At 41.2% G+C, this 26563-nt stretch overlaps 1 long non-coding RNA gene and 1 pseudogene across 1 annotated transcript in view; both read right to left on the bottom strand.

Moving 5' to 3' along the window:
* The window catches only part of LOC111729898, a 274325-nt gene that overhangs the window by 111119 nt on the left and 136643 nt on the right, over positions 1-26563 (bottom strand). The window lies entirely within an intron of this gene.
* On the bottom strand, positions 24943-25061 carry LOC111729913 (annotated as a pseudogene).

The raw sequence follows: 26563 nt of genomic DNA, 5'->3' as shown, positions 1-26563 counted from the left end.
TGTAACAATGCAAACACGTTATGTATACTAATGGGTCTGCCCTATAGGACATGAAGTGCAAGTCCTCACATGTTTAATTAAACTAACATCATTCACTATGTGCACAGGTGCATCTGAAAAGGACACTACCTTAAATTGTGTGTTGTCATTTGAAAGATGGAACTTCATTGTTAGTGTTAGAAGATGTTATTCATCTTTGGGACAGAATTTCATTTCCTCCTGTCAATATTTTATCCCCCCATCCCATTTCCCAACTCTTTGCTAATGAAGATTTTTAAAGACAGTATGAAATAACTTTGAATAACCTCCGATAGAATCTGTCCTTGACTGAAAACTCTTTCTCAGTATCCAAAGCACCCAAGCATGTGGGTAATAAACTTTGGGTACCAGAAAAAACAGCACTTAACCATCCTTGGATTGCAGTTTTGTTTTGTTTTGTTGATTGTTTGTTTTTGTTTGTTTGTTTCCTGAGAAATTAAGGATATAATTACTACTCTGTGACTCATTGTGAAATAATATATGTAAAAGGTTTAGCTTAAAGCCTGACATCTTGCAGGCAGTCAAGAACCCTTAACTCTCTCTGCTTCTGCCCCTTTCTGCCTGGACTTTCTTCGACATAGGGTGTGATCCCAGACATGTATTTCCCTATTTATTTGATTGCTATATGCTGAACGGTGTTCTCAGAGACACCAAGATAAATGCAAGGTTCCTTTCTAATTAAATGCTTCAAACCCCATGCTTCCATGCTCTTGATGTCAAATTCTCGAATGGGGTCTGAGATTATTCCAGAAAGGGAGAAAATTCTCTTGCTCAATCTGCCTCTGAATTGTTACCATACTGTCTTGGTGGCACTAAGAAGAGCAGTGAATGGTGGAGATGAGCTTTTCTGCCTTAGGTCATTCATTCATTCATTCATTCATTCATACTTTTAACCATCATATATTCACAAGTACCATATGTGAAACAAAGATACATAAGACATGAATGTTGCCTCGAAAGACCCTCAATTTTGAGAATAATCAGATCAGTGACTATGAAACTCTTTATTACTATAGCTTTCTTTCTGCTACCTTTTCTGTATCAGTGTTCGAAATTCGCAGTTATCTGGTAACTGACTTTAAATTATTGGTCCATAGTGGAAGTTTGCTGTTGGCTTGTTTCTTTTCATTCCATGTGCATGCTAACAGATGGATTTAAATATACTAAGAGACCTGGAGACAATGGGTGTATTTTATATATATCATATAAAGCACCAAATAGTCAACCTCTCATTTTTTCTCACCTCTCCCACCTCCCCCAAGCAGTCCCGCTGTATCAGAATGGAGAAGTCAAGATAGGAAAGCTAACTTTACTTGTTCCAGTGGGAATTGGCAAATTTTGTATCTCCTGAAGCCTTGTCAGTATCACATTTAATCTGAATGTTATCTAATTATTATAACTTTACATTTATATAGCACTGAGTCTCTGGGGAAGAAAAAAAAAACATACCATAAATATAAAAGAAAATGATCAACCTTCACCCCCAACACACTCTTCTAGAGGAACAGATACATATATATATTTTTAAATTATATTTCTACCTTCTCCTGACTCATTCCTTGAGGCATCACCTGGATGTACTACCTAGAGGCTAGTTCTTTCCTGGATGGCACTGATTTAGAAAAATGCAGAAGGGGAGGGTGGCCGTGAAAGCAAAACATGCTTGTGGACAAAGGAAAGATTCTTGCAAAGATTCAAGGAGGAAGGGAACCAAGATTCATTAACTACCTAGGAAAACACAAGCCCCGAATAACTTGCTTTACGTATCTAATTTAACAGTCACTAAAATTCTCGGAGAAGTATCAGTGTCCCTATTTTATAGTTATGGAAAAAGAAGCTCCTTTAAATTCAGGATCTTGCCCAAGATCATTTAATTAATATATGGCAGAGGCTGGGTCTGAATCCCTCTGTCTCTCTCCAAAGTTCCTGCTCTTTTTGGTATGATCTTAAATACAAGTTTGTAACCTTATTTTGATGCCTCCTAGCCACATACCACCTAGCACTGTGGTATGAGGTTTGAGAGATATCAGTGACGTCAATCCTTTCTCCCACTTTCGAGAATTTTCTGAAAGGGAAATAGAACTGACAGCACAGAATCCAAGAGGAACGAGCCCAGGAGAGATGTGAATTAAGTGTGAAATCATGTGGCAATGTCTGCAGGAGCTGAGAGGACAAGGAGATAAACAAGAGCTAAAGTCCCAGGGAAGTCTCCTTGGAGGAGGAGGGTTGTAACAGGGCTTCACAGAACAGGAACACAGAGAGGCAGGCATGGAAAGGCAGTAGCATGGCACAAAGCCAAGAGACGGGACTAGGGGTTTAGGGACAGGGAAAAAGCAGTCTTGCTTAAAAGAATAAGGCAAGCCAAGGAGAGTGAGGGTGGGGATAAAAGACACACAGAGGGTCCTCACACCTGGGATGTGTGTTCAGAGGAAAAGAAAGAGTGTCAGAAGCAAGAAAAGGAAAGGGAAGAGTTTTCATCTGGACCTTCCGTTTTCCTCACAAACCCCAAGACCAGCTGATTTCCCATCTTTTCTAAGGTCACTGGGTAGCTCTGCAGAAAGAACAACATGGTGCTTGTCACTCCTGGTTTACACGATTCCTCCATTTACATTCTCTTAGTGGCTGAGGCAGCTACAGAGGCTACTGGGTTTCTTTTGCTACTGGCGAGCATGGTGACACCAGACGGAAAAGCGCTGAATGAGAGGAGCTGGGCAGCTCGAGGCATCAGCCAATGGAGGGCTGGCTTGGGAGTCAGGAAAACATGACATTGTTCACATCAGCCAGGGATTGATAGGCAATTTTTCAGCTTTAGCAGAAAGTCTTGATGTGCAGAATGCAAAAGGAAAATCAGGTGTCTAGAAATGGGGTGACAGGGACATGGGACAATAATCAGGGATAGAGTGGAATTGGTAATGGATCAGTGGGAAACCTTGTTTCTATACAGAATCACTGACCTACAGAAAAATAAAATCAACCAAGGGTTACTTAGAGGCAAAAAGCTACTTGGTTTACTTTGTTAAATATATAAAGAACATATACTCACCTATTTCAAAGTAAAGGAATATGACACATAGAGTATTAGTCACTGAATTCTCACTACACTGTTGTCCTGCTTAGAACCCTTCCTGATCTCAAAAAAGAAGAGCTCTCAAAAAGGAAGAGATTCACTACCTGATCTCCCTGATCTCAAAAAGGAAGAGATTCACTGCCTTAACATTGAATGGCACATGATCCTACGAATTATTAGTGTTACTTTTTCGTAAAAGTAATACATGCTCAAGGTATAAAAAGTCACGTAGGACAGCAGAGTGTTAGGTAAAATGTAAATGTTCCCCCCTCACTCCTTCAGTTAACGACCCAAGCAGAAATACCATTTGAATTTTTTAGTAGCTGCCAGTTCTTGGTGATCAAATTCAGCAGCCGTTCCCTGGCTCATTTCCCATTGTTGCCCTCCCCAGCCAGGCTAGGTTACTTTCAGATATATCAGTGTTCAGGCACTCCACGCCTCCAGGCTTTCACTCAGGCAGCTCCCTCTGCCTCAGCATCCATCCTGCCACCAGCCCCTGCCCTCACCCTCTACTCAGCAACACCTTCAACACAGTTGAACATTCAGCCCAAATGTCACTTTCTCTATGAAGTTTTTTCCTGATACGACCCCATAAACATGCTCATCACCTTTTTTAAACTCCCATCATATCCTGCATGTATTTAATAGTTTCTTTGATTTTGTGTCATTCTCCCCTTGCTGATTCAGTATTTCTTGAGAGCAGAGATTGTCTATTCATCTCTCTGTTCTGAGAACCCAGCAAAGAGACTGATGCAGACCAAGATCTCTGTGAACATTGGTCAAGTGAATGAATGGATGAATAAATGAATGCATTAAGTGTATCAAACCAAATTTAGAAATGCCCTTCAATTCTTTAGTGTAATCAAAAGGAGAGGAGAAAGAATGAGAAAGGTGAGAGAGGAAAAAGAGTGATAGAGAAAAACAGAGGGAAGATTAATAGCCACAGAAAAGGAGATATATAAAAGGAAATAAAAAGGAAGAAACAGAGATATAAGGTCCCACACATTTAAAAATATAATAAGAGAAGCCATTATACTCACACCCTATTATTTACTTAGAATTCTTCATTAACATCCTTAGAATTCTTATATAGCTACTTTACAGAGTTTTTTATATTCTCTTCATTTTTAAACCCTTAGAAAATCAGTTCTGGGTGGGGTAGATTGAGCAGTCCATCAAGAAAGAAACTATTGTCTGAATGGTGATAGAAAAAAAATTATTCTCATAGCCAAATGAATTAATTTCTGTAAGAAGAAAGATGGATTTAACAAAGAAAAAGTGATAGATTGAGAAGGGCCTGGGGTCCTTTAGTAAAAGATCCAACTGTGGATGAGATTTTGATGCTGCAGTGGCCTGCTCTCTCTTCTTTAAATGTCCTCTGCCCACTGCCATAGAATTGCCTTAGGTGGCCAGACATCTTGTTTTACAGTTTGGTTCCAGGACAGCTCAGAGTGCTCACGAGATGGAGTTAACAGCCTCCCAAAGAGGATCTTTCAAACCACCAGCTCTGTTCTTTGCAACTCCCTGGTTTTCTGGGGGCATGGAGTCAGGGGCCGTTCTGAGAAAGGAAACATTCTCTGCATTCAGATGCAGACCTGAATGAAAGGATGTTTATACAATTGTTTCATCATCACAACCCTGGAACTCAAAAAGAGCACATTTCAAGATGAGGTCTCCGAGGGCACCATGGCCTGAGAGCCTCCTCATTTCACTTTCTTGGACCTAAAAATGTGGTCACAGGAAGAGTCCTTGAATCAGGAGAAAGAGGTGTGGAGGATGGGTAAAAGCTTTGCAGACGAGAGAAGGGTTCATAACGGATTGTTTAGTAGCTGAATGAAACTGTGTTAACCAGGAATACAAGAGAATAAAATCAGTGGGAACTGGCAAAAGCAGAAATGGAGCAACTGGGAAATATGACAGACCTACCAGTGACTCAATCCCACCCCTGGAGTAGGACTAGGGCAGGCTCTCCCTTTCTTCTTTACATACTTCTGTTGTATTTTAGTTTTACAAAGCAAATGACATTACTTTGGAAGTTGGAGAAATTTTTCAAAAATAAAGGAAAAAAGAAAAAAAATGTTTAACCCCAAGTGCCATGGGAAGCTCTTTCGGAACCCAGAAGGACCCAAGGGCCTGCTTCCCAGTCCTCTGTTCTCAAGGCCAGATCCTTTTTATGTCACTTGGATGTGTAGATCTTGTCCTCTTCTTGCTTGGTAGGAACTGGAGTGAGAAGTAACCCTAGACCTACTAAACGAGGGGGCAGGAACTTTGCAGAGGGATGGCATATCTGCATGAAACAGACTCGGCCTCTTTCCTGGGAAGGGAGGAGAGGCCACCTGCCTGGCATGTTTGCCAACACGCAGGAGCTACGGCCTGTAATCATCATTAGCTCTCTTTGGTGTTTACTGACTGTTATTAATTAGAATGAGCAAACTTGGCATTAATGTGCCTGCCATAAGGATGAAGGCTCTTACTGCACAACCATCCTGCACAAGCAGCTAGACTGGGACTCATTTACCAACTGTCACTAGGATGATGCAGAACACAGGCCCTGGCTGCTGGAGGAGGACTAGGCAGGGGCAGGGGTGGGGGCTCAGACCTATATTTCTCCAAAAGTTTAGAATTAGGGAGAGCTCTGCCAGAGTAGAGGGGAACAGAGACTCTCTTTATCTCATGTCCGAGCTGTTAGCAGGCTCTAGGTAGCTTCTCAAAGCAGTCCAAGACAACCCCTGCGCTCTTGGTCCCAGACAGAACTTCCCTCTGGCTCTTCCTACTGCAGCTTTTCTCTGAAATCAGAAAATCATAGAACACAACTTCTTTCACAAGCCAGTGGGTGAGTGTCCTGTTGCTCTTTGGGAGAGACTGACCATCAGTGGATCTCAGGAAAGAGGTTGAGGGTGCTGTTGCCAAGAAAGAGAAAGTATTGCTTGGGGTTCTGATCCATCGTGTGATGGCGATAGTGTCCCGTTTCTCTTAAGTGATGCTCAGAGAAGTAGTATTTTCTACCCCTGAGTGATTAGGCTTCAGAGAGGACACTGCCACTATATGGGACATTTGAGAGACAGGTGGTAGAGAAACATGTCAGCTGCAGAAGAGGGTCAGTCTCTGCCTGCATGGATCAGCAACCTGGGACATAGGAAAGGGAGGTATAAAGACAAAATGATGAAGTTTCAGCTGTCTCAGAAATAGAATGCATGAGAGACTTAGGCGGGAGAAAAATTCACTCTGTCCAGATAAAGCGCCTGTTCCCCTCAGCTACTCTAACAGATGAAGAATGATTGACAACTGTGTAGGTAAAGCCTGCAAAAGAAAAGGCACCAGAGGTGTGTCCTCCAGGCTCTGGGTCTTGTATTTTGGATTGTTTTGAGCATCAATGTTCACTTCTCAAGAGATCTGGATACAGGTTAGACCCACTGCAGGGCTCAAGTCTGAGCAACCAGGGACATTCACGTGAGCTCCCACACAAACAAGGAGCAGTCTGTGTGTCTCCTCACTCCTGCCTTCTCCTTCTCTCTTTGAGGTGCAGAGAACTCTGTGTCTGTACATTCATATCTGAATATCTCTGCTCCCTGAAGACACTTATGCTCTTTGAACTGAATCATGAGTGGAAGTCGGGGAGTAGTAGGAGAGATGATGGATGAGAATACTGAAATAGTTAAGGAGATCTGGGTGATGCAGACATTTGAGGGAAGGATGCATTAGGGTTCCATGTCATCGAAGGCACTAAATGATCTCAAGAAAGTCCACAGGAAAAACCCTGAGACACGCCCACATTTCTGAGATCTCAGCTACTGAAAGCCGAAAGGCCCCTCGGTCATGGAGATTTTGCCAATGGGGACATCTGGCAAAAAGTGCTTATCAGTGGCACAGTGGTCATGTATCAACACCTGGCAGTGCACAGTGAGCTCTAAAGAGGTACTCACTTTTGCCTTCCTGTCCTTTCAGGCGCTATTCTCTCTTGGAAATCCATTAGGCATTTGAAAAACCACAATGTTTTAAGGCTCATCTCAAATGCCACCTCTATGAGGACTTTCTAACTCTTTAAGCTGAGTTGTGTTTCTCCATTCTCTATGGGCTTATTAGACCTCATATATTTCTTGAATGCAAATAAAGTGAGGAAACAAAATGGACAGTGTTTCCCATTTGGTTATGAGCTGTTCAAGATCAATATCTATGTTTTATTTATCTTTCAACTCCTCTAGATCCAGTGCCTGGTATGCCATAGATATTGATGAATAAGCCAAGGAACAAAAGCCACCATGCAAAGGTTTTCTGGAAGCTGCACTTCTATTACAAATACACATGTGTTCACCAAGAAGAAAACACAGGAATAATAAATTTGCAATTAATATTGAGTCAATGCACAGAGATAATAAATAAAACTTTTAAAGATAATTTAGACATCAAAGTATGGAGGAAGAAGAGGTGGGCAGGATGTGACAATTATTGAATAACAGAACCTTACTTGGTGCAAGACAAGATTTTTAAATATGTTATCTAATTCAGCCCTCACCACAACTCTTTCAGGTTGGTATTGTGTTTCTTGTGAACTCCCTCTTCAGATGTTTATTGGGTGCTTACTCTCTGCCAACACCAGTCTAGGAGCACAACAGTGAACACAAGAAGCAGAAGAAAATCTCACACTTGTTCACTTATAATCTACAGTTGCTTCTACAGCTCAGACAGAGTAAGTATTGGGTATTTTGCCCAGTTTATATACCTCACAAGGGTTTAGTCAGAATTTAAAGTCTGGTCTGTATGGCTCTAGATCTATTTTCTTTCCACATTCTAAGTTGTGTATATTCCAAAAAATACATGCCAAAGAAAAGAAAAAAAAATGTTGGGCTAGGGAACTCTGAAGTTTTTATCATGCAATCAAGAAAGATATCCTGGAAGAGTAATTAATTCTGGAGCATTCTAGGGCCTCCACACAGCCTTTGGTGATATTTAACTGATGCCACAATTTCATTAGTCAGTGCTGGGCATGGCATTAGGCATTGGATGGGGAAGGAGAGGAATGCCTCTCTGTCACTTTAAGTCCTAAATTGTTTTCAGGTGCTTATTTAGAGACACCACTGGGAGGTTGCCTGCCACGCAGGGAAGAGGGTGGACGTGGCCTCCTTTAGACCTCTCCTCATCAGAGTTACTGTTTGTAGTGATGAGGAAGCATGGGAATTGATTTGATGCCTAATGAATAATCAGCTGCCATCAATAATTGTAATCACTAATCTAGTGCAATTAGAGGCAATTATAATAAATGCAATTTCCTCCCGAGCCACTAACGAACTACAGAAATATGAATTGACTTAAGGGGGCTGGCAGTGATTTATGTGATTGTGAGATCACAAATTTCATTATCATGGTAAAAATTCTTAAAGGAGCAAGGTCTTATTAGAATTTCACACCTAACTAAGGAAGTTAGAACATACAACCCCAGAGGCTACTGTATCCCTCTCACAGCTTTAAGTAATCCCGGAGACCCGTGTAGGCTCAGCTCTCGGCTGGTACTGTCACATGAAGACTTGCTCCTTTAAATTTTGCTATAGTGATATTCTGAGTTCATACCTTCAAGACTTGAAGAGTTCAATCGGTCTGCAAGAGAGGGTGTTACAGGAATATCTAAATAGAGATGACCTATTTTTATACCCAAGAAAGCCATGTCTATTGGCCCACGATCCTTTCCACATCCAAATAAATCCCCAAATTTCAACTAAAAGTCATCTTTACGTAAATTGAATGACCCTAGAGGATCATTAAAAATGCTTAAGTAGCTTTAATTATTGTAGTCCAGGGATCTCAGAAATTATGAATGGCCATCTATTTTCTAATAAATCAGCCAGAAATTTTTGAGGGACTCCACAACCTGACCCCAAATAATTGAGACAGGACTGTAGTAAGAGAGGATGAGGGTGACTGACCCTCTGCTTGCCAGGGACTAAGGGTGTTCATGACATATAAGACCTTCAGTGCTCACACTGGGAAAGTCTTGTGCAAACCCAGATGAGTTGTTCCCACAGAGACGGAGGCCAAGGCCAGATAATGCAGATAAGGAGATTAGGCTTTATTCTTATTGCACTTAGAATGAGATTCAGTCTCCTGGCCAGCCATGGACTAGAAGATTCTACATAATCTGACCCCTGTTCAGCTACCCAAATTCCTCTCCCACTGACAGACTCCCATCCTCACCCTCTCTGTCTTATCGGCTGCAAAATATAGGCCTACAAGAGTGCCAAGTACATGGCGGGCCCACAGTGAATATTCATCCTATGAATGGCTAAACTCAGTTTTTGGTTCCTCTTTCCACTACCTCTGCACATATACTTATCCCCCATGTACACTGCTTACATGCTACTCCCTGAACACATTCTAGTTCATGTTCTTCCTTTTGCTGGAAATGCCTCCCCACTTGCTGTCAGCTAAAATGCTTCCAGAAAGTAACTTCAGTGCTACCCCCTAGAAAAGCCTTCTCTGGCCCCTTGCTGGGAGAGGGCCCCTTCTTGTTCTTTAACAAACATTTAGCATGTACTGTGTGCCAGGCACAAAATGTCTTAGCTTCCGACATACAGCATCTCCTATTGCATCACATGGGCTTTGTGTCATCACCTCTACTAGATGGTATGGGCCTGCAAGGCAGTGACTGACCACCTCTCCCTCTAGCTCTGTCTCTGCATCACGAGTTACATGATCCTGGCATTTCAATAACTGAACAGATATGGACAAATTTCTATCCCCTGGGGCCTTGCAAAGGTGAAGGTGGGTGGTCATGTGTAAGGTTCTTGTACAGTACCCTGCACACAGTAGGATCTGTTTCTCACCGAAATATAATAGAGCCTGCATAATGTAGTGATAGGGAATTAAGATTTGATAGACATTAATGCTAGTCTCTGGGCTGCCACTAACTCGGTATGTGGCAAGTATCTTTATTCCCTGCCCATGGATTCCTTGTAAAATGAGGCACTGTTGTTTGGGTTTCTCACTTGCTTCCAGTTCTAACATTCTAGGGCTTTATGCATTGCGGGAACTGCAGGGGATTGGGGAGGGAGGGGAAAGCTCACATGTTCATGTTTAAAATTTCCAATGGAGGAAGTTGTTCTTTTCTCCCCTTTTCCTCTCCCTGGTGGTAGCAAACAAGCAATAAATATGGAAATGCTAAAGCTGGAGAAAATAGTGAGTGTTCTCCATCCTGCTGACAATGTACACAGAGGCTGTGTCACAAAATGAATGGGCTTATCCCTCCACTGCACTGGCGTTAATTTCTCCCGGCTGAGCATGGCTGAACCATTCACAGGACCGGCATCCTTTGTTCTATGAACACCAGGCCCCCTGGCCCTACTCCAGCCAGCACAGCACAGGGCAACCACTACCCAGTGAAGGTGTGGGTTCCTTCGCCAGGGAGCCCCACGTGGACTGAATCCATGCTTAGTAAACCGATTCAAAGGGAGAGAAACAATGCAGTTGAAAGGGGAGGGTGGTTCTGGGAGAGAGTGGAGGAAAAGCAAAAAAGCAAAGGCCAGGCAGGGTGTTCCAACTGCAGGCAGCCAAAACCCTGTCCTGCTGAAGAACAGGTAACTAATTTTCACGATTGTTCAGACATACTCAGTAATTGCTCTGCATCTCCTCTGTCTGCCATTTAAACATGAGCCTGGATCCTGTCTGACTTCCATTACTAGCAAATGTCTCAGAAAGGATTTAAGTAATAAGAGCCTTTTAAAGCTGATCTTCAGCAGCCTCTTCCCAAGAGGACACCAAGTGGAAGGCTGGTATTTAGTGGCTCTGTCAGTTTCTGCTTCCTCTTAAGCTGCCTCCGCCCTATACTGGACTTGTTCCATTTGCTCCACCTGAGGCAGTAGCTCTTCTGGGGCCAAGGTGCTGGTCAGGTGTGTGTTACTTTGCCTGCTCAGGAGGCAGGTAGCAAAACTCTCTGGTCTTCACCAGGTACCTTCAGGATGACCTCAAAATTCCCCCACCTACATCTTAACCCCTTCCTCAAGTTCCAATCTCCCATATGTATCCAACTTCATTTTTTCCTTTAACTTCATTCTGGTTGAAAAAGGCTCATCCCTCTGATCCAGTGTCTTAATTCTAGTTAACAAGAAAGATGCCCAGCTCCCTGAGGGTCTGAAGCCATGAGGTATTCATATGCAGCTTTCATCCTAAGTACTAATGATGGTCAGGATGAGGATGGTTCCAGAACAGCATCGGGCAAGAGGGAAGGGATGGTATAGTAATGGTCAGAATGATGCTCCTCACCTTTTCCCTGGGATCCCACCTCCTAAAGACCAAGCTTTCTCCTTCCACCTGTCCAAATCTTATACATCCTTCCTTGTCCAGTTAAAGTCCTGCTTCCCTCCATGAAATGGTCTCTGAATATTTTATTCCTCATGGAAGATTACTTTCTCAGCTCCAACCAGATGGTGCCTATATGTCACTATTTAGCACTGTCTTGTAAAACACTCAATAACTGTTTCACATGTATATGCCTTGTTTCCATAAGTAGAATATATCCTTTGTAAAATCAAAAATGTCAGATTGATAGATAGATAGCTGATAAATAGGTGAATTTCTGAAAAGAAAATCTGCGTAAAATGCTAATTGTAAAATCTAGTGATGGGTTAGTGGGTATTCACTGTAAAATTATTTTATCTTTTCTATAATTTTGATGACTTTCATATAAAAATAGAGAAAACATTTAAAGCTTAATTCATTAATCTATTTGTTTAGTAAATACTTATTAAGTGCTTACTACATTCTGGACTTCATACCTTATGTGTATGTCCCCTCTGATAACCAGGGTGACGCTGAAAAAAATTAGTGGTTTTCAGCAACTGCTAGTACCAATCCTATCCACTCCTGTGCCATTGATTGACCTTCCACTCTGCAGCTGCCCTTCTGATTTGCTATCAGCATTGGACGACATTTACATAGCCAGCATGGGAGACATTAGTGGTACCAGACTATGCTGCATCTTACTGTCTTGGATACTACCAGTCTCTTCTGCCCCAACTTGAAGGAGAACCAGCATATTCCTACAGTTGGTGAACTCTCTGCCCCTAGGACTATCTCAAGGAAAATATAATTGACCAAGACCCCACTCCCAAGTTCTCTATCAAGGAAATGAGTAAATTAGGTGAGTGCTGCCAACCTGTACCTTTATTATAGTATTGTCTTTTTGACAAGAAAAGTCATTCTTTCCAGTCCACTCATAAGAGTTCTGCTATGGATACGAGAGATGTTAAGCAGTCGTAATTCATTAAGTCAGTAGCACTCTATAAACATTCATTCAATCACGTTTTGGGAATAGCTTCTGTGTATCAGTCATACGAACAGTAGCCAAGAGGAAGCTACCAAAGCAAATAAGACAAGGCCCTGTCTTTGAATGCTTGTGATCTTATGAGAGAAACAGTTGTATAAGCAGTTACAAGGCTATGTAATAACTGCTCTGAGGAAGATAGACGCCAGAGGAAGGGGATGCTAACCTCTTGTTAGGCAATTGCACTTCTTGCCTCCTTCCCTTTGGGGACTTAGGCACCAAGCATGAACTCCTGGAATGGGAGGGAATAGGGATTCTGATAAGGGCCTTTATGCCATTTGCCTAGTACTTAATGGGCTACCAATAACATCAAAATAGCATTAGATGAAGAGGTAAGGACAGGAGTCTTGAGAAATATCTTGCTTTTTCATGGTCATAGGCCTGCAGGAGGCAGTCAATAAATACACACTGATTAATTTCTTCCCATAGCACTTAATGTCTGAGACTTTCATTGGCAATTAATCATAGACTGGAATATTGTGTGACATCTTCTATATTATTGAATTAAGTTGTTATTTATTTTTTGTATTGCTATTTAATTTTTCACACACCGATGCATTTTCACCTTTGGCTAGAATTTAAGATACCAGAAGGCAAGACCGTGCCTTGTTTTCTATCCCCCGCTGTGCCTAGCACAATGCCTGGCTCACAGTAGGTGCACAATCAATGCACTGATTAATTAAGTCCTCCTTCTGCCTAGTGCCAGTCATGCTTCAGAGCTAGCAGCTGTCCCCTGGACCACCCTTGGCCACAGGGGCACACAGATAAATGAGCTTCATCTACCTTCCCTCTGCGAGCAGCATCAAGAACCCTGAGAGGCTAATCCGATGTGAATTTTAAAAACACATTCACTGGTGGTTGCAGAACAAACCTGCTTGCAAGGAAAGGTCTTTTTTTCCCCTTCTCTCTTCGGTGCCACTGGAGCGGCTCATTCCATCAAAAATACAGGGATTTGTGCCGCGTGATTGTGCAGCTCAGGGCAGGCTGCGTTCGTACCGGTCATCAAGGGCTCAGCCCAGTCTGAAGAGCTTTGTGCACCAGACACTTGGGAAACCTGGTTTAGGCCAAACACACCCCTTTTCTTGCCGAGGCCACAGTGCAACCATTTCTGCGCTTGACTTTCCAGCAATGGCTCTGCACCCAAGAAGGACACCAGAATGATCATTGAGACAGTTTCTTTTCTCCCTTCTACTCCTGCCCTCTCTCCAAAATATCACAATAGGGTGTTTTGTTTTGTTTTGTTTTTAATATTTGGGAAAAGAAATAAAAATGTGATTTTCCTTTATGTTGGGTTAGAAACTAAAAATCTAAGATTCATTGAGCACCTATGATATGCAAGATACCTTTTCATATGCTGTCCTGTTTAACCCCAACAGGAGATCTTTGGTGAGATTAGCCCCATGTCACAAAGGAGAGAACCAAGATTCAGAGATGCTTTACAACTTGCCTAAGGTCATGAGCTAATAATAAAAACTTGATTCTAAAGCCTCTATGTGTGTACATGCATGTGTGTGTGTGTGTGTGTGTGTGTGTGTGTGTGTGTGTGTGTTGTATGTGTTTCACTGCTGTCCCTAGACCCCCGGCACTGGTCCGATGTCGCCATTCATGACAATTCCCTGTGAGCATCAGGAGAAGTTCTACTTTACCCATGTTTCAAACTAGAGAGAGCCTGTCCATGCTGCCTGACATCAAGGCTGTGATGTGGGCTCGGCGACAGCCATTTCAGATACTCAGGAATGTCATAAGCAGTTCACTTATTATTTAAGGAAACACCCAACAAAGTGATGACTTCTTTCCTTACTATCAGTATCACTACCAGCTGTTCCCTTAGATTGGGAATCGGACAGATTTAACTGGGAATTCACAAATGCAGCTAAACCTCCCTCTGAGAGGCACCATAGGGATTAGTGTTTATGGAGCAGGGCTGCCTGGTAATTCAGACGCCCAGGGGAAAGGAGAATCTGTGCAGGGAGAATGCTTTCTGGGAGTGTAGAGTGGGAGAGAGGCCTTCATCTACAGGAAACCACAGCAAATAAAATTTCTAACTGTTAGAGAACATCTGCTTTGGATGTTGGACAAAACCGCCATTTGCTTTCTACATAGACGTGCTTTGCTGCTGTCGCCGTTTTTTTGCCTTATTCTGCACTTTTTTTCCCTTCTTCTCTAGCATCTTTCATACTGTGTTTCCTGTCAAATTGACTATGTGTAGAACATGCTTTGTTTTGTATGAATCCTATTACAATCTTAGAGTGACAGCTCTTTTCCCCATTTTGTAGAAGAGAAACCTAAGGTTCAAACAGCTCCAAGTCCACCCAAAGAACACAGACAGAGCTAGGATTTGAAGGCAGAATATCTAATCTCCAATCCTGGACCAGATCTGTTAGAGCAAGCAGCTACTTTGATTTACCTGACTGTCCAGAATCAAGTCAGGGCCAGGCAGAGAAGCCCTTAAACTGGTGGACATGGGTCCTCCTTGGCTCAAGTCCCCCATTTACATGATCCGAAACATCTACCCTATTGTGCTCCAGGGCCAGAGTTATGGACACAGAAAGAGGCATTCACCAAGGCCAGGGTGGAGCACCCTCTCCCATTTCCTTCAATGCAGGGATGTAAATTACACTGGAAATTTACTTGGAATATGTGGGTGTTAGTGAATCGCGACATGGGCAATATGTTTCTAATCCAATGGTTTTCACAATGTATGATTTACATCCTTAGACTGTTTCCTGGTGGTTTTCTGGATTTTTATTTAGCTTAGCATTTCCACATCTGCTCTGAATTTTATTACCTTTGGCCATAGGAGACTGTGGAGGAGCTACTTATTCAAGAAATATAAGAAAATATATAACAACAACAACAGACTTTTGAAATAATTCTCCAGTCTCACACCTCAGCAAAGCAGAGCTGTGTTTTACTAAATATAAGGAACAAATAAGCTTAAAACTCTGTTAGTTACATGTAGTTCCAATTCCAAAGCTCCCAATACTCAAAACTTATATATTCAGTAACCAAAAAAAGGCAAAGAGCCCAGTTAAAAAATGGGCAAAGAACTTGAACAGATATTTCTCCAAAGATGATACAGTTCTCCCTTGGTATCCACAGGGGATTGGTACTAAGACCCCTGCCCCCAAATAGATATAAAAATCCACAGATGGTCAAGTCCCTTATATAAAGTGGTGTATGATTTGTATATAACCTATGCACATCCTCACGCATACTTTAAATCATCTCTAGATTACTTTAAATACCTAATGCAATATAAATGCTATATAAATAGTTGTTATACTATATTGTCTAAGGAATAATAACCAACAAAAGTCTGTACATGTTCAGTACAAACCCAACCATCATAGACCTAGCTACATAGCACACATTAGCAACAACACAACATTTTTTTGGTTCAATCAGCACTTGATTGATCTGTGGATATGGAGGGCCAACTGTATATAAATGGTCGATAAGCACAAAAAAGTACTCAATACCACTAATTATTAGGAAAATGCAAAAAAAAAAACTGTAGTAAGATACCACTTCACACTCATTAGGATGGAAAATTATGTCTAATTAAAACCAAAACAAAACAGAAAAAAAATGTTGGTGACGGTATAGAGGAATGGGAACTTTTGTGCACCACTGATGAGAACTCAAAATTATGCAGACACTATGGTAAACAGTTTAGCAGTTCCTCAAAAATTTAAACATAGCACTACCATATAACCCAGTGATTCTACTTCCAGGTGTATACCTAAAGGAACTGAAAGCAGGGACTCAAACAAATACTTGTACACCAATGTTCATAGCAACACTACTCACAAGCCAAAAGGTGGAAACAACCCAGTTGATCATAGATGAAAGGATAAACACAGTGTGGCCTATGCATACAATGGAATATTATTCAGCCACAAATGGAATTACATTCTGATGCATGCTATAATTGTAAATGAACCTTGAAAACATTATGATAAGTGAAATAAGCCAGTCACAAATGGACAAATATTGTATGATACCACGTATATGAAGTACTTCAAATTAACAAATTCATAGAGACACTGAATAGAATATAGATTACCAGTGTCTGGAGGGGAGAGTGGATGGAGAGTTATTGATTAATGGGTACAGAGTTTCTGTTCAGAATGATCAAAAAGTTCTGGAAACCTATAGTGGTGATGGTTGCACAACATCATGAATGTACTTAATGTCAATAAATTGTACATTGATAAGTGATTAAGATAGTAAGTTTTATGTAATGTATATTTTACCACAATAACCCCACCACCCAAATAAAAACGTATGTTAAGGCAGCAGAACTTGAAGGCTATGATCTTGACTTCCTTCTCATGAAACATCCTAGATGACGTCCTCTACCCCAAATGCAATGGTCTCTGTCTTTCTCTTGGCCTGTGTGCATGCTGTTCCTTCTGTCTGGAGTGCGTTTCCCACCTTGTCCTCAAAAATATCAGCTTATCTCAGAAGCTTTAGCTAATTTCCCTGACATCTAAAGTCTTAATGTTTCCCTATTCATTTTCTTAAAGCATTTGCACATTCCTTATTAAGTCACTCTACCTTGTTTTACAATGATTTCTTTAGGTGGGCTGGGACTTTCCCATGTCAGGGACAATGTTTTACTGATGTTTGTATCCCCAGCACATAGTAGCATTCCTAACTCATAGCAGGAGCTCAATAAATATTTGATTACGCTGGTTGCTCTTAGAAGTGTTTTTGTTTCATTTTAGTTCTATGCAGTGGGGGGACAGGCAGTCATAACTGCTCAGAAAAAGCTGTTAGAATTGTAACAATGAAAGAGAAACACCAAGGAAGATAAAAGAAAGTGTTCCCCTTCCTCCCTAAGTTCTGCTTCTCTCATAAGGAGCACTGCTACAGCATCTGACACTTGTAGGGTTAAATCCTGACTTTGATCTGACTGTGGAGTCTGGGTCTTGTTATTTAACCTGGCTGAAACCTAGTTCCTCATCTAGGCTACGGGAATAGCAAGTGCACATGAAATGTCGACGGTGAGGTTTCAGTGAGATGACGGGTGGAAGCCCCTTTTTCATGGCGGTTGCCCAAGGCGTGCTGTATGATCTGTTGCAGGGGCCTCCCACTGTAACTTTGCTCATTGATCATGTCTGCCTCTCACTACATTTCTCCTTTTTCCCCAAGCCCCAGTTCAGATTATTTCTTAATTACCTCCATATTTTTTCTACATAAATTATTCCATTAGCAATGCAATATTGTTTTTTTGTTGTTGTTGTTGTTGTCATTGTTGTTTTCTAGTCCAATAATTAACTCTTTCTTTTGCTTCCTTTAGCAGTTAGGAGGAAGAGAGTTAGGGTAAGGATGAGGATAAGGGATGTCTTCTCTCCAAAATGGCCTTCCAGCACAGCTGTTCTAAGGTCACCATTTGCCTGTTTAAATCCCTTTCCTTGGCGGCATCAAAGGGCAAATGCCCCATGTGAGCTGAGGCTGGCAGGACCTCTGATGCCTTGGCATGTAGTGTAGTCCTTTAAGCTTCTATTCTTGTGTGAACCATTGGGCTTTTGTTCATGTCCCAGTCTCTCCACAGTGGGGAAAGTGCTTTTTCTTTCTCTCCTATTTTCCCACCCTCCTTTCTCTTTTGTGAGGTTTCAAGTTCCCCAATGAAATAACTGGTGAGTTATATGTTTTTTTTTCTGGAAAAGCACTAAACTTTACTGGATGACTTCCATGGTAAATGTATTTCTCTTTTCTTTTTGCCCTTGGATTCTCATTCATTCAACCTTCTTGTAAGGAAAGATTGATTAAAAAGGGTACAAACCATTCATCACAGTAGTCTAGATAAATCTTAAACCCATCTAGAATTTCTTTCTCTTGCGCATTCAGCAACAATTTATTGAATGCCTACTGTGTACCAGACAGTATGCTAGGCACCAGAAGGGACCAGGTCAATGGAACATGGTCCTTGTCCTAAAAGAACATGTGATGAATATATCACTTGTTGTGATATATTCAAAACAACTTGTTGTCTGATGTATGAAGGGGTTTCAAAGTACAAAGGCAGCACCAAGTTATCTTGCTTTCTTAGATGAGTCCAATGGTTCAAGATGGTTGCACAAGGACAAATACTTAAGTCTGCTCCTTTCTCGAAGGCATCTGCACAATTCTCAAATGGACTCCACATGGGTGTGTTGGATGTGGAGGGTGGGAGGTAGAGTCTCGGGCGTGTAGGCAAGGGAGTGGCTGAGGAGGTGAGCTAAGATAAAAGAGTTCATTCACACCAACGGGAAATTACTTGTAGATTTATAAAACAGGAATTTTATGCCTTTTTGCAAAGAATGCCAAGTTGGTTGGGAGCAGAGAGAATAAATAAAGATAGGTGGGCAGTCACTCTAGGCCCAGATTTTCCCATCTCTTTGACTTTTTTTTAAATTACTTCCTAGAAAAGCTATGATCTTTGCATGAATATCCATGCCATGAAGCCAACACATGCATCAATCATCTTTGATGTCAAGTTAGTGTTCGTTACTTCCTGAAGTCTCAGATGCTGAAGGAAGCCATGATTACCCTGGTTACCCTTGACACTGACTGCCATGCTTTTTTTGATTTCCTTGGGCAATAAAAGCCTACATGTATTTTCCCATTCTATTTAAGGATCAGAAAGAGTTGAAGTTGGGGTGTGTGTGTGTGTGTGTGTGTTTGCAACAATATCAGGGCACTGTTTAATTAAAGGAATTTTATCAATTACCTTGGTGTCTCCCTCTCAGACCACTGCACTCTGGATTTTCTAAAATCTGCATAATACCCTTTCCCTCTGGAGACCAGCACTCAGGGGCAGTCGGTAAGTACACTATGGCAGTATGTCAAACTGTGCCTTAAGCCAGCAGCCTGGATGCTGCTCCCTGACCTGTCAAAACATCTGTTTAGCAGAAACTGCATGGTAGTTTCTCTGAAGACTAAAACAATAGCCCAGAAGGTTACTGCTATTTCAGTTTTCTTTCTGGTTTGAAGAGTGGTGAAGCAACACTCAATTCTATTTCAATCTGTATTTACTGAGCCTTCATTGTGTTCTGGACACTGGGCTAGGCACTGTGGAGAATACAAGGGAACTATAATACCATTTATTGGGGAATACAAAACACACACGGTGAACAGTTAGAAACAACAAAAGATAGAATATAATCAAATATCTAAACATGGAGTGAGTATGAAAGGTCAGAGAACAGACAGATCAAAGTAACCTGTAGCCATACTACTGGAACTAGAAAAGACTTCTGGATCAACCATTCACTCCTCCATTCATTTTTTAAATATTTACCAAACAAGTGCTATGTACTGGGACCAGTGGAAGGTGGTGAATAAAGAGAATAAAGCTCAGTAATTTCGAGAAAATGTTGCATTTAGTAGCAGGACTGGAAACAGTATCCATAACTTAACTCATCATTCATTCAACTGATACTAAATGAGAATCTATTATGTGTCAGGCAGTGAGATAGATGCAGACTGACTGTATTGCATACTGATTAAGTATCTCTGGCACTTAACTGGCTGTGTGAACCTGCACATGTTTCTTAACATCTCTCAACTTCCTTCTCCTTAATTATAAAATGTGGATAATAAAAATGCTTCTTCATAGAATGGATGTAAGCATTAACTGAAGTAAGCATGTAAAGGGCATAGCATAATCTCAGACACAAAAAATGTACTTCATAAATGCCAGCTTTTATTATTATTATGGAGCTACCTCAATGGCTAAAACATGGTCTCCATCCTTAAGAAACTTGCATCAATTCTAATGGAGAAGAAAGATATATTCCTAGATTAATGTGTCCTCCTGAAAAAATAAAAAGTAAAATGAAAATTAACAAAATGAGAACAAGAGTAAAAACAGAAAAGTGAAAGTTTATGTGATGGAATGACAGAATGTTATAAACAGCCATTTTATTTATTGCTTTCCAAATCTGTAGAACAGTCAGATCTTTAAATCCTGGAAAGGCATACATTCAGAAACTATCTAGTCCCTTCCTCTATCTTCCATCTATTAATAAATTAACAGCACTAATTAAAAGCCCATTATCCTCTAGTGCATGCTTCAATAATGTTATAAGTATCATGGCCCATGGTCATTTGGCCCCAAAGTACTCTGGAGTGCTGGAATCTTGAAAATAGCCAAGGAAGAAATAATAGAAATGGTTCTTGCAGGGATGGGCCTTGGGAAGCCAGCTCTAAATGAGGCTTCTTCCTCCTTTCCAACCCCCAACTGGACAGAGCACAGTTAAAACATCAATGTCCAGAAAATAAAACAAATTCTAGTTTTTTTCCCAGACAAGTAACAGTATGCTAGGGAACTAATTTGTGGAATAGAATAGGCACAGCGATGGAGATATCTAGGTGGAAATGATGCTCATTTAACGCAGAAGATAACATAGCTTTGATCAAGCTGATGTAAAGACTAGTGATGAAAAAAAGGAGGAGAATTCAGAATATAAAATCCACCTCCCAGGGGTGGGAAAATAGAAGTTATTGTGTAGAAAATAAAGACAGCTGTCAACCAGTCTGGAACACAGAATAAGGAGACTTTTCCAGAATGAAGACAAAAGCAAATCCATTTAAACCAGGCACATGAGATGAGAATAGGTAGTAAGCTCCAGGTGCTGTAGGTGGTGGTGAGGGTGACATGTAGGCACATCAGCCATGATGTGGGCAAAGTTACTCTAGATCCTGCTCAGTAGTGTGGATGAGACTTCTCACAATGAGTCAGACTGAGTTTTCACTGCTTGGGACTAGATAGGACTGAAACCACCAACTTTATTAACTGCCCTGAACAAGCGCCAATGTAGAGGGCAGAATGAGGACCAATTTGCATAAATACAAACCATGAAGTACCCCTCACCTCCCCACACCCATGTATGGTAAATTAAAAGGTCTCCCCTCTAGTGCATGGAGAAAATTACAAGCTCCTTTGTCATTTTGGCAGCAGCCTTCTGTGACCACACCTATGTATGAGACACACCACTTATCCCTGCTCTAGCCCTGATTCAAATCAAATGCTGACACTTGTAGATATTGCTCTAAATGTCACTGCTGCGGAGGCAACCCTCCCTCTCTTTCCCTCCCGCCCCCAAACTGCCCCCAATATACTATTGTTTTTAAGCAGCTCATCTGTTAATTAAAAAGTAGGAAATCAATCGGCCTCATCTCTCCATTCCAGGCTCCTGTGCACACAAGGATTAGAGCTGCCTCTACTTAAGTCAATTAGAGATAAGGAGAAACTGACATTTCCACAACCTGCCTTATCACACTGCTCAAAAAGGGCTCAGATTAAAATGTACAAAGATGATTTCTTTAGTCCTTTTCCACCTCTTTTACCTTCTTTTAATCATTATGAAAAAAGCTGACAGTCCAAGCTGATGATGGAGATGCACACTCTGGATCCAGCTCGAAGCGATTAGCCGTCCTGAAAATCGAAACCTGTCATAGGAGAGCTGCCTTAGACCTGGGACCCCTGCCGAATGCTCGAGGTCAGAGAAAGACATCTGTGCTTCAACTTAGGGCTGGTAATTGTGACACAGTAGAAAAAAATGGACTTGAAGTTAAAAGACTTGGATTCAGTATCATCTAATGCACTATGTAACTCCTCGACTTCTCTGAGCCTCAGTCACCTTATCTGTGAAAGGGGACAATGATGCTGCCCCATAGTACCATTGTGAGGCTGAAGCGAGAGCTCATGTGAGAAAGTGCACAATATGGAGCCTGACACGGGGATGCTTAGCTGGTGTTTAAGTAGATTCTAATGCTTTGGGATTCACTGCAGGTGATTTTTGCCTGGAGAAAGAGGCAATTCACAGTGGCCTTTTCTATCATAAAAATTTTCACTTGTTGATCCCAGGCCTTTATTCCAGGCAATTTATGTATACATTACCACTAAGCATCCTGTAAATTTGCCATGTGATCTCCATTTTAAAATCAGGAAGCTGAGGATCAGAGAGATTAATAAACTTGCTAAAGTTCATGCGTTTCGTGCTGGTAGAGCTGGGATCTGAACCCAGAGCCCATTATCTTCCCATTACCTCAAGCCCCAATGATGCTGAGTGATCATGAGAAGGAGAAGAAGTGTGATCTCATGACCTTTACATTCATTCACAAAGTGAAGAGAGTGCTACCTTATTGACACCAGTCTGGGAACACATTAGCAATTTTTCATACTTGCCCAGTCCATTATCTAGGCTTTTTCTAGCTACCTTTGACTTTTTGCCCACCCGGATTCTGTTAAATGCTGATTCAAGCCTTTGAATATTCTCATTAGCTGTCTTCTGGTTCTTCTACACATCCTCTCTAAGCAAACTGCCTCACTGTTCTAGCCTACAAACCCTTTATCACAATCACTACTGGCAAACAATAGCTGACATTCAAACTGTGCTCACCATGCACAAGAGCTGTACTGATGTGTACAAGGATTATTCACATCCCCGATGGATACAGTGGTGCACTGCTCAATCCCCCACTAACGAGGCATTGTGGCTTCAGCTGCCAGGAGTGCTATCAGTAGATGTGCTCAGTTGCAAGACCCTTCAGTGAGCCAATTCACTGGAGAGAGCCATCTTATCTCTTCCCCAGGTGGCTGCATCCAATGACTAAGTAGAGACCTGGCCACCTCAGCCTACTTGAATGATTCCAAAGGGCCATTCTCACTCCACAGCTCTACTCTGTTGGGTCTACCGAGGTGAATATTGGCCTGCATTACAGTGTGAGTGGCCCTACTGTCTGATCCTGCTTCTGGCCCCACCTTTCCACAGATGTTGATCTCCAGGCATTTCCCAATGAACTACTTTTTGTTTAATTTTGTCTCTGATTCTGCTTCCTGAAGAACCCAGTTTCAGGTCCAGGTAGATCCTACTATTAACCACACTTTATACAAATGAGGAAACAGTTCAAGACTATTTGGTTAATAAATGGCTAGGGTTAGAAACCAGGTTAGTCTTACACCAAAGCCCCATCTATACGCCTTTGCTTCGATCCCTGTTTTACTGACAAGTACATTCATTTACTGACATGTACATTCAATGTATGTACTACTGGATTTTCACTATTTCCTACCTTAAAATTGTTCTTTCTGTGCCCATCTGTTCCTTCTAGAGAGTAACTATGGCAGATTTAAAATGCCACAAATGACTTGATAGCTCTGCCATTGAGAGATGGGATCCAGTCCCGCTCTCTCGGAATCTGGGCCAGCCTCAGTGCCTTGCCACGCCAACAGAGTACAAAAGCCATACCATGCCAGTGCAGGCCTGGCTTGAGAGGCTTGGCAGCTCCCATCTTTGTCCCTCGAGCCCTATGCTACCACATGGAAGTCCAGCAAACATCTTAGAGAAACCAGGTAGATAAGGCCTAAGTCTACATGGAGAGGACAAAGAGTCCATGTGAGTATGGCCTTCCAGTGCACCAAGACATGTGAGTTTAGCTGTGTCAGACCCGCTAGACTAAAGCAACTACCTGCCAAACACCACTAACCGATCCTAGTTGATAGAGCATGGAACAGAAGGATAACCTAGCTGAGTTATAACCAAATTCCTGGTTCACAAATCAGGAACGTTTTGGGGCAGTTTGTAACTAAGTAGACTAATGGTGCACCTGGACTACTGTGAGAGTCTTTTACCTGTGTCCTCAATTTTTTCTCTCTCCTCTTCCCTTATCTGTGTTAGCTGGCTCAGCATCTTAAGCCTCCCCCAACCCACCCCTACTATCCTCCTCTCTATCTCCAAACTTATACAGAGAAATTTCCAGGTATACCTTACTGTCTCTTCATTTCCAGACTTCGCAAATGGGTGATCAACATATACTATCTCCACTTCTATCTCTCTTTCTTGTTGACCTTTGGATTCTGACTTCTATCTCTACCACTCATTGATACAGAAGGTGAAGTTTAGCAGATATTTTTGAATCAAAAAAGTCTAGTGGCATTTTCCTAGTGTAAGCATCACTTGTTTTGGGGAAGCCATTCCTAGAATCTACTTCTGCAGACCAGCATTACAAACTCTCAGCTGCCCTTTTTTGAGGTCTTTTAACATTCGTTCATTTATTCATTCAACAAATATTGACTGAGAACCTATGATGAGATAATCTCTGTGACTAGAGGCTCCCAGATTACTCAGTATCAGAAAAAAAAAATGGTCAAGTCAAAGATGGGGATATTAAGTCAACTACATAACCATAATCAGTCCAGCTCAAATATGACTCACCTAGATTTTAAAGACATCTATAGATGTTTTCATGGCCAATTTATGGGACTCATGTTTTCAGGAAATTCATCTCATTAGTCAGACCAATAGTTCTCAATGCAGGCTACATAAGAATCACAAGCAGTGCTTTTGAAAATTAATGATGCCTGGGTCTCACCTCTGGAGGTTCATTAGTCTAGAGTAAGACCAAAGCATCAGTACATTTTTTTTCTTTTTGGGGGTGGGAGGGGAGGTGGTGTGAGGCAACCATTGGTTGACCTCACAGATTGCAAGGACCTTGTCAGCTTACAATTCCTTATTTTTTTAATTTTTTGTGCCTACAGCACCTGGTCTTCATAGGTGGTCTCCCATCCAAGAATTAACCAGGCCCGACCCTGCTTAGCTTCCGAGATCAGACAGGATCGGGCTTGTTCGGTGTAGCATAGCCATAGACAGGCATCAATATGTTTAAATGGTCTCTATGATTTTAACAGATAGCTGGGTCTTTAGAGCCATTGACTGACCTAAGTCCTTAATAATACAGCTTAAGATTATTGTTCCTGCACTATGGTCTATGGAAACAGAGGAAAGCACTGATTGGAGAATATTTTGGACACAAAAGTTTCTGGAATCTCTGTACAGCTTTTCTGTCCCAAGTTAAATCATCCCAGTTTCTTCAACCTTCCACAGAAGTCTTATTAAATCACTCTTTAATTTTGTTTTGATTTAGCTCAAATAGGGATGTTTTCCTGGAGAAAGATTTTCTAAGTTAGACGTCTCTGTTTTACAGAAACACATAACCCTGATAGCTCATCTAGTCAACTGCGAATTGCACAGTAGTTGTTATGAAATGAATATCTGTAAAGATTTCAGCAGAACATTTTGTTTTATTTCTACACTTACATAAGCTAAAAATGAAACACCACATGTATAAAAAAGGGGACATTTATCTGTTGTCATGCAAATGTTATCAGAAATGCATTTGGTCACCTAATTTATGAGTCAGCTGACATTGTACAGAGCTTGATTTTGTTTCTAAATAATCCTTTTCCCAATAATTTCATAATTTCATTTCCCAATAATTATCAATGGTCTTAAGAAGAATAAGACTCACTCAAAAATCAGCCTAGAAATACCAAACTTGGACAGAGAGGGGGTCCTGGATGACTCCAGAAGTTAATCAATATACACCCATGAGCTTGATTACCAGTCATAAAGTTATTCATTTCTTTCATCCAGAAACCCAGAGCCACTCTCCATGACCTAAACATGGATTGATGAAGGAAATATGGATTGATGAAAAACATAGATTGATGAAAAACATGGATTGAGAGAAACATAAATCAATGAAAAATCCAGGCATAATGGTCTTTAAAGATTAAAAAGGGAAAATGGGAGGTGATGAGGTATATAAACGTCTTAGCAACATTTGGAAAAGAAGTAAGCGTGTTTCAACTCATATGCTCAGATTCCTTTTCATATGTACTTGGGTGGAGAGGTGCTGATTGGTAGTTTTCAGAGAATTTTTCCCTTTAAGATAGTATACATACAAAGCTTTTAACTCATTAAGTCATCAGGACAAAGTAAAGATCCATGGCAAGGCAATAATGACTGGCAGCTGTCATAAAACATAAAGGATAAAATCAAAGTTAATCATCACAGATCAATTATATTTGGAAGGATTTTTAAAAGCTCTTCTTGCTCCCTGAGCTTCTAAGAAGGAGTCAAAAACTATGGGCATTTATAAATCAAACTGCTATCTTGGACACCACCTAAGATGATGCACAGATAATAAACAGAAGAGACATTTGTTGCTTCCCAGAGTCCTTTGAACTTCTTGGTACAGTAGAGTCAACAGAGTCCTGCTTTCAAATTCCATCTCTACCACTGATAAGCTTTATGGTCTTATGAAAATCACTTAAACGTGTCAAGATGAGTTTGTTTATTTAAAATTGT

The sequence above is a fragment of the Pteropus vampyrus genome, unplaced genomic scaffold, assembly GCF_000151845.1.
Source record: "Pteropus vampyrus isolate Shadow unplaced genomic scaffold, Pvam_2.0 Scaffold288, whole genome shotgun sequence".
NCBI classification, from domain to species: Eukaryota; Metazoa; Chordata; class Mammalia; order Chiroptera; family Pteropodidae; genus Pteropus; species Pteropus vampyrus.
The sequence above is the reverse complement of the archived record's forward strand: the minus strand, read 5'-3'. Positions and strand labels throughout refer to the sequence as shown.